We start from the raw sequence: 19,475 nt of genomic DNA, 5'->3' as shown, positions 1-19,475 counted from the left end.
GCACGCAAATCAAAGTAAAATACTAATATCTACAAAATCATCACCTTTGGCAATCTTGGATCTTCCGATTGCCACGCAGAGTCAGTGAAGCAAATGAGTACCACTTTTTCTTGTATGTCTTACTTGTCACAGGATTTATTTGAAGTAGTTGCAGACACTGAACAAGACTTTGCCTCTGTTTCCTGTTTCAGTCCATTTGACTTGGTGCCATCTTCTAAGAAAGGAAGAAGAGATTTGGTGAATGGGAAACTTGTGGAAATTTTCTTTGATCTGCACAGGAATGCCTCGTGTTCCTGCATTCATAGGAAAAAGCTGATGAAGTTTCTGGTAGTGGAAAGTCAGAGTAGTTTCCTATATGTCTGCCTACAGCTTCAGCTGACATAGTTAGAATAGTAATTAAAGAAAACCAAAAAGTCAGCCTTAAGAAAATAAAAAGATCCCTTATCATCTCTCAAGATGACCTTTCTCATTAACTGTCAGAAGAAATGAGGACAAAATGTTACAAAATGTCTACATTAGTACAATAAGATGTATACCAAAGCAATTACTTTGCTTTATGTGATTGGAACAGTTGCCTGCAATGTCCAGTTTAGTAATCTGGGAAATTACAGATCTATGGTAATATCAGTAACATTAAGGGCAAGATAATAATAAAAAACAATTAAATAGAGTGTTGAAAACTATGAAGTTCATCATATGAATGAGTTCAGAGCAATTCCTAAGTGTCAAGATTAGCACATGTGCTGTAAATGCCCTAGAGCTCATAATTTGTTTACTATTATAGGATAAATATACATCCCATCTTTAAAAATGTAAAAATTTCACAGATTTTATCATTAATTTCAGTCATTCCTGTTGCATGGAAGAGTGAAGGGGGAGGAACTGTTGTCGGCTTTGTTTCTTTTTGAATTTCTGTCCTCTTTATTAAGATCTGCCTTTTCATAATTCTTCATGCATGAAAGATAGGAGAATGTGGGAAAGGAGGAGGAAGGGAAAACATGTGTGGTGATGGCTTTTGCCTTCCCAAGCAACCAAAAAGACTGGAGGCTTACTTTATCATCTTTTTTTTTCTTTTTTTTTTTTTTTTTTCTTTTCTTTTTTTTTTTTTTCTTTATTTCTTTTTTTTTTTTTTTTTCCCCGAAATATGTTTTATTAAAAATATGTTTGATTACACTGGTCTTATCAAAATTAGCTTTTGCAGCCGAAGACTGAGCTGGGGTTTATGACTGCTGTGACCATGGCATATCAAAGCTGGTTTTAAAGTTGGCAGCATGCATACACAGTTGCTGTCCAAATTCAGAGTATGCTGAGGGCAGGTTAACCTCCTGTCTGGTTCACTGACACCCTTGGGTTTATGGGCAGAGCGGGCATCCTGCCCTGAACTTCTCACCAGCACATTTCTGTCTCTCTGTACCTGAGCTACTTAGTTTAAAGCTGGTTGTAGAATACCTACGCATAGGCGTTTCAGCACCAAATATACCAATGATAAAATAAGAATTAAAGAAAAGCAATGCTGACTTAAAATAGATGTGTTACAAATGCTTCTCACCTGAACAGAACATTGCATTTAAATTTCAGAAAAGAAAATGAATTTTTCCTTTTGTTCTAGAAGGTAATGACATATTGACTGACATAGTCTTAATAACATGTATTCCTACAGTTAATAATTGACTACTGAGATGCAACCAAGTGGAAGCTGTCACATAAACAAGACTGAAATTTGCCTTGTAGAGATGCACAGTCACAAGACTTTTTTCCTTGTCATATAGTCATAAAATAGGTTATGTTTGGATGGACCTTAAAGATCTTCCAGCTCTGACTCCTATCACGGGCAGCGCTGCCTCTCACCAGCTCAGGCTGCCCAGGGCCCCATCCAACCTGGCTTTCAGCGCCTCCAGGGATGGGGCACCACTACTTCTCTGGGCAGATGTGCCAGCACTTCACAGCCCTCTGAGTAAAGAATTTCCTTCTGAAATCTAACCTAAATCTCACCTCTTTTAGTTTAAAACCATTCCCCCTTGTCCTTTCACTAACAGACCATGTTTATAGACTCTCTTCAAGTACTGGAAGGCTACATAAGGTCTACTCAGAGCCTTCTCCAGACTGAACAAGCCCAGCTGCCATGCCTGTCTTCAGAGGAGAGGTGCAACAGCCCTCTGATCATCCTCATGGCCCTTCTCTGGACCCAGTCCAATAGTTCTATATCTTTCTTGTGCTGAGGGTAAGAAGGGGTTAGGGAGGCCCTCAACTTGAACTCAATCACAGCTTGTTACCTTCAAATAATTTTGTCATCAACTGTTGTTTCAGTTTTGCCCAGGAATCTTATTACTTATTTTCTGTGTGTGCTGTACCTGTTTTCTTTGTGTGAGTGAATTACACACACAGGAGAGGGGAAATTAGAAATGTACAAATCTTCCTTTTCTTGATGTAAGTGTGGAGATTCCTTTTCTTAAATTCTAAAGCTCATACTATTTTGGTTTCTTAAGAAGAAAGCAGATGTGATTCCCTCTTCAAACATTTTCATTAGGTTTTTCCTTCTGAGAATCAAATCCATAGTTAACCAACCTGACAGTTTGACTGGGACTTCTTAGTCTGCTAGTAAACTTCCAAATAGGTTTGAGAGGTGAAGAGTTCTGAGATACATCATCTTGATTCTCCTTTTACTGTTGCTCTAAACCTGATGGCATTGCTGAATCAACTCCTCATTTCTTGTTCTGTTCTAACCACTGGGATCCCACAAGGCTGTAAAAAGTTAATTTTGCCTTCTGTCTGTATGAAGGGAGACATTAGTCTGTTTTTATGGATTATTATGCAGATTGAAAACTCCCGGTTCATTTAGAAAGCACAAACAGTTCTTTACCTTTCAGCTAAGGTATCTGAACTGGATTTCATGTGTATGTTTATTTGGCTTGTATTTCATCTGGCACAGCAACCATTATTCATGTAGAGATTCTTTTAATCTTTTGTGAAACAAATGGACATTTAGTACTGGTATCAAAGATAAGATCAAATACACAGCTGGCATAAATCACCCTAACTCAGTAGAGTTGCTCAATTACTATGGTCAAGGTTCAGATCTGAAGCTCACTGCCTGTTTCCTTCTGTACAGTGTTAATAAAAACTTAAAATAGCACATTCCCTTGCTGCCACTCCACAGAAGATGATACAGCTAAACACTATCCACTCCAAAGCAACTAACCATGAATGCTCCTTGACCGGGGCATGAAGTGTCATTGCTGGTGTCTAACTACTAACCTGGCATGGAGGTTTTTGGCCGATGGTGTCTGTCCTATGAATTATGAGCTGTAATGAGGGTTAATTTAGAGAAACCTATTGACTTTGATACATTTAACAAGGAGTGGCTGTTAACCTGCTTGCAGGCTACAGAAAGAAGAGCTGGAGTCATTTCAGAATAGACCCATTATTTATTTATTTATTTGCTTTTGTTTGGAAAATGGAAGCTTGTGATCAATTTCTGTTAACTGTACCATTTCTTTTTTTCCATAGAAGATGGTTTAATTAGGTTGTTTTCAGCTGTTAGAAGCTCCTTTGTCTAGTTTTGAACGTTTCTATGTGAAAAAAATATGTGCATAATGTGATGTGGACATTAGCAGAAGTCCAATTTGTCCTGCAAATTTTCTCAACTCATGCCTGGAGAACAAAGAGACCTGAAAGAGGTTCCTTCTCCCAAATGCTTCTGAATTAGGTAAAACAGCCATATACACTTTTGTTATAATTTGCTTTTAGTTCATAAGGTTTTGCTTCCTTTAAATTGTTCAGAGTATTCCAAGTAAAACCTAATATATAAGCAGATTTTTATCTGAGTTCTATGCTTATAGACAGAAACAAGGACTTTATATCCAACTGATCCATATTTAAATGCCTTTTTTTTTGGTAGCTCCTTGCATTGCTCTGACTGGAACATTTATACCTTAAGTAGACAGCTGAAGAGTAACTCCAGAATCTCTAGGCTATATTTCAGTGACAGCATTTGTTGTACTACAGATGTGCATTGAAACTTGTTTGATGAGTCCTCAGCAGCCCATTTGTAACACTGGAAAGATGAATGAGCAGCTCATTATAACTATATTTCCTCTTCTGATAAAGATGTTTCTATAGACAGAAAGTCACTTATAGAAAAGTGAAAATACATAGCAGAAATAGATCTTCATTCCAGGTCCTATCTGTGATGATTATAGCTGGTCTGGTCTTCTCAACAAGTCCCATAGGACACTGTAAAAAGTACTGAATTGTTTTCTCTTTCCATTGATAATTTCATCCATTTGAAGTCACAGAACAGGAGCAGGCTCATTTTTGATTCATGTATACTCTACTTGACACTTTTCCTTGCCTATACATTCTCCATTCCTGCCAGCTGGGGTTCTGGCTTCCTGAATTCCATATTTTTCGATCCAGATTGCTCTGCTAGCTGTGTACAGAGCCCTAGCAACAGCAACTGGCATAAACACCTTTTATCTTCTTGTCTGATCATTCAAAACTGGGTAAGCAGAATGATCGGTCTACGTTCCTTACCAAAAACTGCTGACTTACTCTGAGCATGCATTGTAATTTTATGGACCTGCAGAATATACTGCCTGCAGAATTTTAACAGCTATAACAGGTGGTCTAAGGGCACTGGCTACTTGAAGGTCTTTGCAATAGACAACTGTGTGTTGAAAAAGGCACTGACATTTCCTGTTCTTGTTTAATTGTTTATGTCTCTTATTTTCAATCTCCAAATCAAAGCAGTGTGTAAACAAAGAAAAAACAGGCACAGGTTTTGGGGTTTTTGTGTTGTGAGTGCGTTGCTGCTTGGATGTTTCTTTCTTTTGTTCTGTCTTGTGTTTTCCTTACCCCCAGGTGGCCAGCTTGAGAGAGACCACCATTTCAGTTTTTTCTGTTCTTTACCCAGTATATTCCACTTTCCCTTTTTCTCATGGGAGAAAGATGGCAATTGAATTGGAGTAACATTTAAGAATGAGACTTTGTTTTCCTCCCATTTTTGCATGTGTCCATGATACAGCAGATGAAGGCACGCTTCCTGTGAATGTGAAATATGCTTATTAAATGGAAGCAAATTTTTTGATACTTCAAGCTGTGCTTTTCTGGTTCAATTACATACACTTATTTGACACATCTGTTACTGCGAGCACCAGAAGTCTACATAATTCTTTCACAGACTGTCACCTCTGTGTAATCTGCGTAAGCCCTGACAGGAATGCTGACCTTGTGCTGCCCTCCTGCATTTGTGCCTGGGCAGGTCCATGGTGACCCTTTACCTTCACATCAAGAGAAATGGAGTGGTAAGAGAATTCACGACATTTTCGTCCTGCTAACAAATGACCACAAATAAGAAGATTAATTTCTTTAAGGAGGACAGTTTTTTCCTAAGACGGAACAAGACATTTTTTGGTACTCATGCCAGGAAACTGTATGGAGAGTTTCATGGACAAATTCTTTGAGCTGCATTGCTTTCGGATTCCTTCCTAATTATTGTGATGTCAGGAATGTCATATCCAAAAGGTCACTTACATAGTCCTGGAAGCAATGTTTTCTCCCTGTCCTTCTTTACTTAAGAAATCACAGTGAACTGATCAGGCATCTATTCATATCTTTGCATCTTGTTTGAACACACTGACTGCTTGATTCACATTTACTAAACAGTCCCATCACTGGAAAACTAAAATAAACCAGAAACAAATGAACTCACATGCTAATCAAGAAAACAAAAACAAAAACCAAAATGGACATCTCAAACAGTATCCTTGGCAATTAAAGGATTAATTCAGCCTGCTGCTATCTGCCCTAGGAATGCATTATTCTCTCTTTTGTATATTCTCTATCAGCTTCAGATACTTTTCTCTGCTTCAGACATGTTTCTCTGCTTCAGACAAAACCATCTTTGAGCATAGTGTCAGTCTATTAATGCTTTAAACAGTCTGCATGGGTCTGTAATACGAGGTTTCTGAGAACTGACTGGGAGCGGTTTTATGAAAAATTTAGCCAAAATTGTCAAAATGATTACTGCTTTTTTAGCTACAGATCTCAGATCTCTTATCTGGACATGAAAGTCATCTTTGCATTTTCAGCAATTTTGATATAACTAGAACAATATGGGGGGTGGGAGGGAGAAGCCATTTACTATACACTTTCCATCCATCTCTTTGATTTATGAATAAAGATGCTGTATTCAGTGTTATTCAGTTGTATGAATGGAGGATGCCCTGAAGGGCACACCTCCACTGCTGCAGAAATGCCTAAAGAATCTTTAAGATAACTTGCTCAGATAGTGGCACTGGTCTATTATGAGCTCACAGACACCTTATCTTCTGTGACAGGCTCAAATTCATCAGTGCCTCAGCAGCACTAGAAAACTCAGATCATGCCTTTGTAGTAGTGCCTGCGTGAAGCTGTGTGTGAGGTAACCAGCCTTGCTGCAGTAGAACCGACCCCATCTACAACACAACCAATGCACTGCCAGGGATGGCTCCCCATGTGCAGCTGAGAGCAGGTAGATCACCTGTGTGGGTGCTCTGGGAGGCCGGGCAGAGTCACAAGCTACTAACTGTTGTGCTTGGATCTGGGGTGCTGCAAGGGAAAGTGAGAGGTGAGAGTCATGTCAAACAGGGAAAAGGATGGAGAAAGTGTCTAACATTCTGGGACAGCCTGTAAGCAGTTGTTTGGGATAGAGAGTGTACAACACTTTACTTTTTTTTTTATTTTTTTTTATTTTTTTTCTGCTTTAAAATAAGAGTATTTGACCCATACATCTTACAGGAGTACAGTGTATTACTGTTACTTTAGGACTCCCTTTTTTCCCATGCAATTCTTTCTTTCCCCTTGGCACACAGGGAAAAACTGGCGGCTTTGGATGTTGGTTGGGCAGGGCACAAGCTGCCTCAGTTGCTGTGCAACATGCCCAGGTACCCAGTCAATACCTTGAACTGCACCTGGGTGTTCACTGGGAGCAGTGTTTTGTCCCTGGCTTCCTTATGCTTTTTCTATATAGGCTTCAGAGGAAGAAGAAAATTCTAACTCTAAAAGCTAACACCATGCTTTCTTAATGTTGCCCATGCTCAGAATTCACATGCATAACAAAGAATTGAGCCTTCTTCCTCATCCTTCTAAGCTCACATGCACCTCGTGAAGGGCAGTGCAGCCCAGGACAAAGGCTTTTGGTCAGCCATGAAGGCCTTTGACACTCAGACAGCACCAGGAAAGTCCACTGTACAAAAATGTCTGGATATAAAAACTGTGTACAAAGAATTCAGAAACATCAAAAAGTGCTATAGTTGTGTGCAGACAAGAAGATTTACCTCGTTATGGTAATCTTAAATCATTAAGACTTTTCCCATCTGCATGAAGAATTGTTTTCATTTTTGTCCAAGTTTGCTTTTCTGTTTTTCTTTTACTTTCCATCTCCTCCTCCACCCCCACTCTCTCTCTCTCTCTCTCTCTCTTTTTTTTTTCTTCTTTTTTTTTTAAGTGCTCTAAAATAGCTAAAATAGCTCTCACATTGTTTTGGAACTTTCAGTACTTCTGTTATGCTGTAAATGGACTTAAAAAAGGAAGCTTGATTGGTCCAGGCCTTCGAGGAGCTGGAAAATAAGGACCTATGCTGTGCAGCATACAAAAGAGATCCAGACTGAGTCTCATAAAGAAAAAACATCTAAACATTTATGTGATTACTAGGAACAGTATATTCTCCTGCACCCATGTGCTTCTGGATGCATTCCAAGATATTAATAGCAGTGTGGCAGGGCTGTACATTATATTGTTATTTCCTCCTTGGAGAGAACAGAATGTTAGACTGTGAGAATATGACATGGAAACTATGCGAGTTGGCTGCCCTGTTCTACTTTATTTACTCCTTCCTAGATCTTTCTGACTTGGGGGCTTTTGCAATCGCTTTAAAAGAGATTCACTTTTTGCCCATGAAGAAGAACACTGGAATTTCTACGTTGGATCATTCTGTGGGCATTAGTCCAGGCTTCTGTCTCTATCCGTCAGAAACACAACAGACCTGAGGACTCAATAACACGTTAAGCAAAGGCTAAATCTTAAATTTTGTTTCCTCTTCAGTTAGAGTGGTGACATTCACTGATGCTTACTGAATGCTTATGGGGGCCAAATAGTGAATGTGAGCAAAATGAGGCTGTGGGTGGTGCATTTCAGCAATGGCGACAGTGATGTGAAAGACAAGCAGTGTTCTGGACGTCCATGCACAGCTGTCACACCACAAAATGAAGAGTATCTTGATCAGCTCATCCATGCTAGTCAGTGGATTACAATCAGGGAACTGAGTACAGAGCTGAATATTGGCTTCATTGTGTTGGAAATGATGATGGCAATGCTGGAATATCACAAAGTTTGTGCCAGTTGGCTCGCACCGATGTTCACAGGAACAGAAAGAACGTGTGCACAAGTTTGTTGGGATCTACTGAATCAATACAAGCTGAAGGTGATAGTTTCCTGGTTCACATCAGTACCAGTGACAAAATATGGTGTCTCCACTATGATCCACAGTCAAAACGACAATCCACAGAATAGCAACATCTGAATTTCCCATCAAAGAAAAAACTCAATATGCAGCCCAAAGTGGGTAAAGTGATGTGAGCTGTCTTTTGGGATGGGAAAGAAATGATCCTTCTGTATTTACTGGATCCTGGGCAAGCCATCAACTCTGATCAGTACATTGCAATACTTACTAAGCTGGAGGCTCAAACTCCCAGGATAAGACCAGAGAAGAAGACAACCTTTCTCTTGCAACATGATGACATCAGGCCCCATACCAGTCTGAAGACAGTGAAGCATACTGCCAATCTTGGCTGGCCATCCTGCCACACCATCTGTGTAGTCCAGATTTAGGGCCTACTGACATCTGCCTGTTTGGGCCAATAAAAGACTGATTGCATGGACAACGTTTTCCAAGCAATGATGATGTCACAGCAGCTGTGAAACAGTGGTCACCTCAGCTGGTGCAGATTGTTACAAGTATAGCAGGCAGGCTCATGTTCATCGCTGATGAAAATGCAGAGCTAATCATGGTGACTATCTTGAAAAACAGTGTTTTGTAGCTGAGAATTTGCTCTATCAAGTAGTTTTATGTATCTTTGTATGTATGCTCTTTGTATGTATGCTCTTTGTATCTGTTGTATTTCCTATGGAAATAAATAGGAGGCATTACTTTCAGAGCAACCTACATACATGGTACCCTTCAGTTCTCCATGCAGAATTCTCTGTGTTTGTACCACATATTAACTCTTTGAAGAGAAGTTTTTGTGTTGCTTCAAGTAAGCAGTTGGATGACAGTGGAAAAGGGAGGATGCAAAGCTCTGCCATATTTCATTTCTCCCTCACACAGAACAGGAACCTACTGCAACTCCTGTTCTCTGGCAATTGTGTGTAATGTTTCTTGTGGGACAAATAAGATGTGGTGTGGCTTCCCAAGTCATCTGAGAGGAGCTCTCTCCCAGGGAGGGATTTTGCTGCAGATACATAGAAGATGATGTACAGCCCACCTAGAAGAAAGTATAAGGCACCAAACCCTATACAGCTGTGCTCACTTTGCTTTTTGAAGGAGATGCTTCACTTAACAGAGCTTCGGAAGGTTTTTTTTGGAGAGAATGAGGTGATTTTCTCCCGAGAAATGGACAGTATTCATTCCATGTGGGTAACATGGCTCTGAGAACTGAGCAATATGAATTACTGGATAGCACAGATGTCAGCTATGGGCATCTCAATGTTTTGGGAGTGCTTTAAGATAAGGTCCATGATGCAGACTGAAGCAAGCTTCTGTGTTTGAAATTTTTGACAGTTGTGTTTACATGTACACCAATTCCCCAGCCTTCTTTACTGGGTCAGTTAATGTAGAGAGGTAAGCCTATCACTTCAGCAGAGTCTGTGAACATTTCCTCTCCAGCTCTGCAGAGACTTTTGCCTGTCTATAAAGCCTGCATAAGGACTGCGGGTGCCTATTGGTTTGAAGTTGCTCACCTCCCATTCTTTTTCCTTCTGACCTTCCTTCATCACTCTAGACCCAATGGCCTAGTACCAACTGTCAAAGTTAGTCTGAGCAGATCTCAATTTAAATACTTTTGTTTTGTCTTGGCAATAGAATATACTCATTTTCTTTGCATAGCAGAAAGTCCTACAAATACTCAACTTCCACTTTCTGAAAGCAATCAATTGAGCTTTTTGTTATTTCACTTACTGCCAGCGTGAAATCATCCTGAGAGTCCTACTCGTGATTTATTTGATAAAACAGTGCTTCTGTTTCTTTTAAGACTGTTCTGCTATGCACTCTTTATTTTTCTGCTTGAATGAAAGTTGGATCTAGCTATGCAATTGGAACTGAATTCTCCAATACAGTTTCTCTTTGGATTGAATAATGCTTCAGATTTCTTTGCAGAGACAAGTCAGAGCCAGAAAGCTGAGTTTTGCATTGCTGCTGGAGCAGTTCAAATGCTTGCCACGGGGCAGTTTCGAAAATAGCAATAGATGTGCAGGTCTAACTCCATATTAGGTCTGTCTCAGTGTCAGGGGCTGCAGAGCTGACGTGCCGAGAAGGAGGGACCTCCCTGGCTCTGAAGCTTTCCAAAACATGCTGACAAAGTTGCCCATTGAGAAGATAAACCTCCAAAGGTCACAGTATGATATGAAGAGCTTCATTTCTATAAGCAGGAAAGGGGAGCAAATTCTTACACAATCTAATAGTGACAGGACAAAGGGGGAATGGCTCTAAAAAGAGAGGAAATGTAGGTCTGTTCAGGTGGAAATTCTTTACTTAGAGGGCGATGAGGCACAGGCACAGGCTGCCCATGGTGTGGGTGCCTTCCGTCTCAAACCACTACATGATTCTTTGATTTCCTTCTACACTAAGAAGATTCATGAAATGCTTGCTGCTACAAGATTTAATGCTGTAATGCATTGTGGCTTAAGGCTCATTGCATTTTTGCTTTCTTCTGCCTTACCTATTGAATACAACAATGAATAAGAAAGCCCGTATAATTGACAGCTAAACCACTTAATGATGTGTAAGAAATTTCAGTTTATTTGGTTGGTGTCCTTTTGGTTTTGTATTTTATTTTAAATTAATTGTTGAACTCCAAATACATCAGTATTCTATATATATTTTATAATATATACCGAAGATATTGCACCTTCCAGCAAATAAAGACAGATGCAGTGGCTCGGTCTGACACAGTGAGCTCATCGGGGAGTTACTTGCGGAACAGCATCTGCAGGGAGTGTTAATCTAGAGAACTGATAAGGAAATAGGGTGGACTAACTCACTTTCCTGAAGTGCTTATCTGTCACTTAGGTTCATGTTGAGCATTCTAATAGTGTGCAGACCCACGTAGCCAGAATCTGTCACTGGAGTTTCAGTGGAATCAGGGTTTGCACAACCACAGGGGGTATCCTTGCTATGTTTCTTGGTCTTCTCATTTTCCCAGCCCTCCCTGTGTCTGGAATGCAAACCCTAAGCCCCAGGGCAAGGCAACAGGCATACCTGCACAAGGCAGGTAGGCAGCAAGTGGTCAGGTAGTGGAACAACCTCACACAGTATTTCAGAGCACACACAGTCAGTACAGGAAGACCATGGAAGCAGGATAATAACAATTGTGCGAGAATTCTTCTGGTTCACAGAAGTAAATGTGTTTATAGAACTAGATGAAATGCATGGTCTGTGATTACTTCTTTATTAAAAAGAATTCAGAGGCATCCAAATGGGAAGAAGCCAAAAAAACATATGGAGAAAACAATATCCAAAAAGCTGTGGACGTGCTAGAAAACCAGCAGTCAAGTAGGAACAATAACACAAAAATCAATAGGAAAAAAGGCATGTACTGAATCCAATTAAGTTTGCATTGATTATGTAGAGGAAAACAAAACCAATTTTGATGCATCTCTCTAATATTTGATCCTGAGAATGGTGTTCTTATTTAAGGCACACTAAGAATCACTTTGCATGATGTTCAGCTTTCTTCTCTGAGAACACACCATGCGCCACATTTGTCATTTGTGCCAGAATGAAACAAAAACAAGCAGAGAATTCACTAAGACCAGATTAAAGTTTGAGAAGTGAAAGTATCAAAAGAACAATCAGAGAACTGAAAGAATAATAATTATTAGCAGTGAATACAAAAATCAGTTCAGTGTGAAAGCTTAAATTCACATCACACTTAAGGCTTACCTCAAATCTCTAGATAAAATTCTTTAGAGTACCAACACTTGGTGTGCAAACGCATGTCTGTTTACTCATCTAACTATTACCTTGCTCCCTAGCATTTCCAGATCACAGTATCACAGTCTTGTGCGGGTTGGAAGGGACCTTAGAGATCATCGAGTCCAACCCCCGGGATTCGAGCCTCCTGTGTAGCAGAGCGGCACTTCTACCACTTGCGCCACATGGGGGAATTGAACCCAGGCCTCCAGTGTTGCAAAGTGGCGTCCTTAACCACTGCGCCACCGGAGGCACACAAATAATGATGATCAAATAATTTTACATCAAGGGCAACATCCATCTCCAAACCTGAATCAGACAAGTGGACAAAATGTAGAGAATGAGATAATGTTTAGATTGTTTGGGATTTGGAGCCCTGAAATTCAGAAGCAAGATAATTAAAATCTGTTTATGAGATAAAAAAACCAATCCAGAGGCACAATGAAAACATCTGTTCTTGCTTTGGCACTATTTTATTGATTTTGAAGTTTCACTGACTTTATAATCAAAGTAAGGATGGTGTCAGGATTGGAAGTAAAAATTCAGAAATAATGGGAATATTTTAAAAATGGTGGTACAAGTCTCTGCAATTTTGGGGAGAGAAAGGGTTAAGAATGCTCTCCTTTTGTGTACTAATGACTGAGATGTATCCACAAAATACTGCATTAATTTAGGCTGAGATTAACTCACATATAGAAGTGCAGCATTTAATCTAGCTCAGTTGCCCAATCTCATCGTGATGTTAACAGAAAACATCAAATATGCAAGGCAGGTATCTAAGGAGGTAAAATGAATTGCTTTCTAAATATGTTTGCCTCTCAGCTAATGTAAAAACTTGAAGTGCTCATCTTGGTGTTAGCCAGTTAAAGTGAAGTGAGAGGAATTAAAGCTTGATATACAAATAAATTTCAGTGGAAATACATTGAAAGACCTGGCTTTAACATGCTACAGTTTTCCTTCCTTCCTTCCTTCCTTCCTTCCTCCCTCCCTCCCTCCCTCCTTCCCTCCCTCCCTCCCTCCCTCCCTCCCTAAAACAGAATCATCTGAGCATGTACCATCTGCCTGGATGATGGTTTGCAGCCAAAGACTATTAAGGCACACAAGAAAGAAGACAGTGACAGCAAGCTTCAATGATTCCCCTAAATCAGAGTGAGGTCAGCACTGGATGAAGTAGAGTGCTACTAAGGACGCAAAGCACAACCTAAGTGACCCCTTAGGCCATATGAGCAGGAACAACATAGTAATTCAGTGCAGCACTGTATTTTCTGCACATTGGTAGTGGATGTTAAGGAGGGTATTCTGCCCATCAGTATAGATGTGGTCTATTTGAATCTGGCCCAGGAAGCTACCCAAAATTAAACATGTAGATAAGTAAAGTTTCTGAGGAGGAGAAATTTTTTAAATCAATTTCCATTAGATAGAAATGTGCTATGGATAAGTAGGTGGTAAGCTTTCCTGCCAAGGAATTAATACATCTATTTTATGACCATCAGTTGTTGTCAGTAATGTGTGCTGGTCTGGAAGCCCTTCTTACAAATTGACAGTGACTGGCCAGGCTGAAAGCAGGTGTATCCATTTAAATCTATTCTGACCTTTGGTTCGTGGCATACGTTCATGTCATGTCACATTATTTCATCATATCACAAAAGCTAAATGTCATACAGTGTCTCAACTTAACCTAAGATGTCTCATCAGCCCCACTGTTTTCAGATGAAGGATCCCACATGAAGCACAGGATGAAGCACACACATACACACACACGCAAGAAAAACCCAACCCAAAACAAAACAAAACATAATCACAACGATTATTTTAGCAGATAGCACTCGTGTAAGACAATATTCAAGCAAGTGAATAGCTACGCCACCATTTATTTACAAACTCTCTAGAACTGGCTTGCTGAACATTCCTTCTCTGGATTACTTTGCTGCTGGTTAGTAATCTGTATGAATAATTCCTGTCAATACTCAGAAACACGCACCCCTGGAAATCTACTGTTTGAGACTCCCTGAATAATCATCACGTTTGAGGTGAAAGAGCATAGAACCTGAGGGCAGCTTGCTGATGAAATTGTCTTGGCCTTCTGTAGGGTTGTGGGATTGCCCAGCCTACCACGCTCCTAGAATTCTATCAGCCCATGAGTCAAATCCTATCAGTGTAATCAAGCGTGCGACTATTTGTAAAGCTTATGTCATCTGAATGGGAAATTAGAGCAATCCTCGTGACTTAGGGGACCAGCCATGGAAAACCAAGAATGACTGAACATGGAACTTCACTGCCTCAGTGAATATAATTTGTTTAGACGAAACACTAGCAAACAAATGATATACAAGTTTGGAGAAATTATTGTCAGTCCACAGAAATATCACAGAATGGAAAAGAAGGCAGTCAAAGGATACATTCATCATGTAAGTGACCTCTCCAGTCCTATTCAGACCACATCATTCAACCCTTTGGCAAAAGAGTAAAGGTTAAAGTTGTAAGGACAATTAAGTTGCTGGATGGCTAGGCCTTAAAGGTCATTTTGAATGGAGTTAAATCCAGACATCAGCCAGTCATAAGTAGTGTTACAGAGGATCAGTTTTGTTTAATACCTTTATCAATAATATTGATGAAGGGACTGAGTGTAACCTTGGTAAGTTTTCAGATGATACCAAGTTAGGCAGAAGTGTTAATCTGCTTGAGGCTAGGTAGGCTTTGCAGAGGGATCTGGATAGGCTGGATCGATGGGCTGAGTCCAGTTGTGTGACATTCAGCAAGGGTAAATGCCAAGTCCTGCACTTGGGTCATAACAACCCTATGACGCAGTAGGCTTTGGGCTGGAAAATTGCCCAGCAGAAAATGACCTGGCAATGCTGGTTGACAGCCGAACATGGACCAGCAGTGTGCCCAGGCGGCCAAGAAGGCCAATGGCAACCCAGCCCACATCAGAAACAATTTGTCCAGGAAGACATTGGTGAGACTGCACCTCAAGAGCCATGTTCAGTTTTCAGTCCCTCAATACAAGAAGGATACTGAGTCACTCAAGTGCACATAAAGAAGAGCAACAAAGCTGGTGAAAGGACTAGAAAATAAGACTAGAAAAAATAAAGCTGTTTAGTCTGAGAAAGAGGAAATCTGAGGGGAGACCTCACCGGTCCCTACAACTTCCTGAAACGAGCTTGCACTGCAGAGGTTGTTGATTTCTCTTCACAGCTGGCAAGTGACAGAAAGCAAGGAAACAGTTTCAAGTATCATCAATGAAGTTTACATTGCATGTCAGGAAAAAATCCTTCACAGAAAGGATGGTCAAGCATTGTAAAGGGCTGTCCAGGAACGTGGTGGAGTACCCATTCCTGGAAGTATTTAAGAGGTCTGTGAATGAAAAGCTTAGGGATATGGTTTAGCAGAGTGTAGTCTTAGGTGACGTCTGGACAAGGTGATCTTGAAGGTCTTTTCCAATCTAAATGATTCTGTGATTTTATGATTTTAAATTGGCAGACCTGCAGGTGAATGTTTTCAAAGCAAATGCTTCTCAGTGATTTTTCCCATCTTGCAGTAGAGCCTCAGGAATCCAATGAGTGATACTGTCAGGCCACATGGCCAAAACATATTAATTCTTTCCCCTTCTTTTCTTTCCACTCCATGGTTGATATGTAGGTATAGAGGGAAGTAACTTGCTGCAGTCTGCCCTTCCTGCCATACTGTATGCTGGGATATTCTCTTTCCTTATCCCTGTTACATTCACACCTTGCCTACTGTGTCACGCATATGATGGGAAGCTACTGGCTCATGGAATACTGGGAAACCTTAGACTGCTTGCATGCAGCTTGCCTGTTTGAAAGTCTGGGTGCCATGTGGCATTTGGCAGAAAGGTGCCAAGGAGAAGTAGGTATACAGTAGAAAATGAAATTTAACAAGGGAATGAGGCTTCTGAAGTAAAAATCATAAGGACCAACTCCATCACATTCCAGAGCCTGCTGTGTGAAATGCTGAAAATAGTCAATCATCTCCTCTATCAATGAAACTAAAAGGTTTGGAGGGCTTCTGAAGACTTCTTGGAAATAATTGTCTTCTTTCAAGACTAGATTTGTCCCATCACCCCCTACTTCTGCATCTTTCCATTGAAATGTCTAATACTTTCTAACTAAATCATTAACTGACTTAAGCATTTTTACAGGCACGGTAACTATAGCCCATGCTCACAATAAATGACATGGGGACAGGATTTTTTAAATTAAGAAATGTTTTTCCACACCTGTGTAGAAAATGACCCAAAGTATAGGCTGTATTTCTTGCTCACCCTACCACCCTGAGTTTACCACTTCCCTCTATATATACATAAAAATAATTTTAATGGTGCACTTGTAACCACATGGCTGCATCAGACCAAACCTCATTCCAGACTTTTCACAAAGGGTCTAATTACACAAGTTTGTGCAGAGCTACACTCAGTAGTAATCCTGGGGCCCACTAGTGTGTCTGGTGGTTTGTTTGAGCATCCACACATCCAAGCAATTGTGCACAAACAAACGTGACACAACTTTCAAAAGAAAAGCTTGATAAACATGACTACAGGTTGAAACTCTCAAACAGCAATGACTTTCTACAGAAAAGCCAAACGTAATTCAGGGCTGCACATTAACCATGCAGAAAGCATGGTCTCATTTAGGCCTTTTAATTATGCAGTTTAATGTAAATTTATATATATATTTTAATCACAGACATTTAAATATAACCAGTTCAAAAGGAAGCTCTTATTCACTGATATCCTCATATAAAGATCTGGGTTGAAGTCTGATATCTGCTCCCCTGTTATATACCTACTGATTATACCTGGATTGCAGAGGAGTAGCTCTGGATTTATACCAATGCAATTGAGAGCTAATTTGGCCTTCTAAATATGTAATTGCTCTTAGTGCAGAAAACTATTAATCCCTCACAGCAGTCACTGATTGTGACATTTTAACAGTAACAGCCAGCATGATTGAGTATTTTCAGTGCTTAACTGACAGATGGTCATTGTGTTACAAAACAGCCTCCAGTAAATAATGACCAAATCCACATGAGAGATGGAAAATAGTTCTCTATTGTATGTTCCTTTTTTGCTGCACATAATGAAGTAAAATGTGCCTTCGACTCCATTTTATACCGATACTAAAGGGCTAAAACTTAAATTTGAATGGAAAGTGGTAAGAAAATGAAAGCCCAAAGGTTCCAAGTAGCTTTTATTTGTTTGCTGGCCTATTTGTTTGCTTCTAACAAACCATCAGGACTTTGTGGTTAATATTCTTGTATCCTTATTTTGTAGCATACAGTTCCCTTAAGGCTCCAATGGAGCTTCTTTTTAAAGATTGCAAGCTTAAGGCAAAGGTATGTCTTAATGGTTACAACTTGACAGGACTAAAACTGTTCTTCCTCTTAACACGATGAGTGTGAAAGTGCACAGTGGTCTGCATGCCTAGCAAAGAGATTTCATTTTAACCATACAGCTTAGGACTGTGTACTCGCAGTTCATTGCATTAACATTCACAGATCTGTGAAATTACAAATGATTATTGCTGCAGAAATCAAGTATGCTATGTTGGAAAAGAATCTGAAGTGCCAAGAGATAAAGGTAGATACCTATACATAGATACATACCAATAGATGCCTCAAAAATATTATTAGTAGGTGCTTTATTGTTACACTAGGAATAGCATAGCTGGAGTGCTTTTTCATGACTGGAAGACTGGAGGCAAAGGAGAGAAACCAGCTGTCTCACATCGGATTAATTTTAAACAAAAGGAGTGTTGCACAGAAACAGAGCCAGCTAAGCCTACCTTACTGTGTGCATGCAGACCTACGTTTCTGAAGAACAGTTGACTCTATTCATTCCTGCTGCAGAAAGTCTCATTGATCCAACTGAGCTGAAGTGAAAAAACAGTGAAGCACAACTGCAAAAATTAACACAGAGGGGATTTTTTGTGTGTGGTTTTTTTTTTGTTTTTTTTTTTTTTCTTTTTTGTTTGTTTTTAAACATGTTGACTGATGAGGAATACAAGTAGCTAAAATGTTCTTTGTCATTAAAAAGAGCAGGTGTACACACATACATGGAAGGAACAGATCTATCAAACAACAGTGTGCCTGTCAAAACCAAACTATCCTCCAGAGCTAATTTTGCAGCCCTATCCTACCCATTCAACAGCAATTCATGACATTCACTGAAGCTTCATCAGTGCTGAACCTGATTGCTCAACATTTCACATTTTCAATTCGCTACACTTTTGATGTTTGATGTCCTAAACTAAAAAAGCAAAGCATGCGAAGCCACAAACACCTTGCCAAGACATGTTTTCAGGGCACACTTTGCACTCAGTTTACCACTGTTGAGGTCAATGATCAAATTGAAATCAGAAACCTTCGTGTCTCTGAGTGACCCTTTTCCGTTGCAAGTGCTCTGGGGTCATAACCTGTGGGTTTTATATTCCTCCATGTGTTTACATGTGTTTAAATTAGGAATTGTGCTATATTAGGTCCTGTGATTAGAAACAAGAGCAGTTCTTTTATTAGAGGCCACAATAAGTTCTCAGAGCAACTCACTTGACCCTGACAAGCTGTGGGAAAGATTTTCTGTGGTGGTTCCCACTTCTGTCTGATAGTGAAGTAGCCCCTTCAAGAAGAACTTATCTCAGCAAAGGTAAGAGACACACTCATATAGAATACAGGAGAACATTTACAAAAGCGGAAGCATGTCTTTTATCTTCTGCATATGGGACAACATTCAGTTCTTAACTAAGTAAGCTCTTATGCTACAACTTGTTGACAGTGTGGAATCTGGTGGGGAAATGGCTTCATCACCTGCTAGAGAGCTACAGCAGCTCACATCTAGCCAGCAGTCTCACAGACATCTCACAAACCTTAACAGCTGAATTACTGCAGAGCTTTACCTTATCGTATTTTAAGGGTGATAGCTTCTTGTCTGGGTCACAACAATGCAAAACAGATCTTGTAATAGAAATAAAGATATGACTCCTGGCTCTGGGCCATTACAAGACCTCTAAAATTGCCATAATGTAATTTAAGTATCTCACTATTTGTAACTGAAATATATTAAATGAAGGGTTTGTTCTTCTAATCAAAGCAACACTGAAAGGTAGAGAGAAAACCATGCATTTTCTCATTTTCAGCTGCCATGGTTTTGTGAAGCTACTTGGTACCTTATATATGTTCTCTACCTTGACAAGTGAGGATAAATTCTGATTTGTCTCCTGTCAGAACTTCCATCCAC

This window comes from Coturnix japonica, chromosome 1 (genome assembly GCF_054131305.1).
Source record: "Coturnix japonica strain WE chromosome 1, WE-NBRP24, whole genome shotgun sequence".
Taxonomy (NCBI): Eukaryota; Metazoa; Chordata; class Aves; order Galliformes; family Phasianidae; genus Coturnix; species Coturnix japonica.
Note: the sequence above shows the minus strand (reverse complement) of the source record.